This window comes from Crinia signifera, chromosome 9, assembly GCF_055691185.1.
Source record: "Crinia signifera chromosome 9, ASM5569118v1, whole genome shotgun sequence".
Taxonomy (NCBI): Eukaryota; Metazoa; Chordata; class Amphibia; order Anura; family Myobatrachidae; genus Crinia; species Crinia signifera.
Genome location: NC_139225.1, coordinates 8420052 through 8421784, shown reverse-complemented (window position 1 = coordinate 8421784; position 1733 = coordinate 8420052).

Below are 1733 nucleotides of genomic sequence, written 5' to 3'. Positions count from 1 at the left end.
TTTCATGCCCTACCATCCACTAGGGCGTGGTGGGAGAATAAAATAGTGTGCCGAGCGTAGCGAGGCACCGTGCCCGACGCATTGCGAGCGGATGCAGTGCACTTTAAACTGTGTCCATGTCGACTGTGTTGACATTCAGGTAAAAAAAAGTGAAAAACCCCATGTCGACCTTGTGAATGTCGACATAGACAATGTCGAACTAATGACATTGTCGAACTAATGACCTGTCGAACTAATGACCTTTCGACCTAGAATCATGTCGACCTTTTCCCATGTCGACCTAGAGTCATGTCGACCTTTTAGCATGTCGACCTAATGGATTCGACCTAATGACTTTCGACCATAATGCAGTAGACCAAATGATCCCAACCCGTTTCAGTGAGCCAAGAAGTACTATGAGAGAGTCAGTGCTATTCCCATGCTTTATATTGGTCACTAATAATGTCAGAAAGAAAGCGCCAGTGGTGTAATCAGCAGGGTTCCCTGTCTTATCCAGACCATCTCCTTCGTAGCATCCCCGGAGTTCGGACATGTGTTTACCTGTCCTTACATACTGTCAGTGTGAATGGCTGTGGTACAGTATCTCATGTGCTATATCAATAAGCAGTGCTAAAGAACCACAGCAAATCTCCAATAATGCCCACGAAACCGAGAAAATGGGGAACAGCTGAACTAATTACATGACAGTAGTTTAGGAACGAACCACAATTGTATTTTTGCATGAGGTCATTGTTGAGTAACTAAATTTAATATAAATTGTTATAACCTGCCTAAGGCACCAACTTCATTTAGCTCTCATTTTTACTGGGTGCTTCCACTAGAGCAGTGGTTCCCAACACTGGTCCTCAAGTACCCCCAACAGTGCATGTTTTCAAGGTCACCCAGCAGGTGCAGGGCCGGTGCTAGGGTGTCCGGCGCCCTCCTGCAAACCATACATTTTGGGCCCTTTCATATTGCCATTGCAACAAGCTGCAGCCCGATTGTGGGAGCCTATGCAACATGCGATCCTATGGAGGATCACAGGTGCATGTACATGTATGCATACACCATCTCAGTGCTGTGTCCGCAAAATGTTGCAGGCACGAAAGGTGCCCATACACGCTGCAAGAATCTCATAAGTTATGGGCTAGATCACATCGCATCGTACAGCATGCATGCAATGTGTGTGCGATGCGATCTGAAAGCAGTACAAAAAGTATGTGCAGCACTCGTGACTGAGGGGGAAAGGAGGGGAGAGAAGGAGGAGATGGAAGAAGAGGGGAGGAGATAGAGGGGGCGGAGTGTTGAGGACTGGCAGCGGCACTGGCACAGCACACTGAGAAGAGGGAAGGAAGGGGAGGCGGCGTTGCTGCCTGTTCGTCATTTGATTGACAGCTGACAGGCGCAGGGAGCAATGGGTAGGGGGCGGATCCAAACATGACATGTCATCCAGGCATTCACAGACAGTGCTACATGCCTCAGCGCAAGTGTCCGTGAGGAAGAGGGGGCAGGTCGCAGGAGGAGGACAGTGCGTGCGCGGTGCAGGGAGCTGCTCAGCCTCTCCATACTGCCGCCTGCTGTCAGACAGGCGCTGCGGGCAGCATGCAGGAGGCAGTGACAGTGAGGGCTGAGGCAGCTTTAGCAGAGCAGGGAGGGAGACAGCGCCTTTTCAGCATGGCGCCTCCCTGCTTTGCAGGAGCTGCTGAGTGGGTAGCGCCGGCCCTGAGCAGGTGCACTTATAATTCAGTCACATT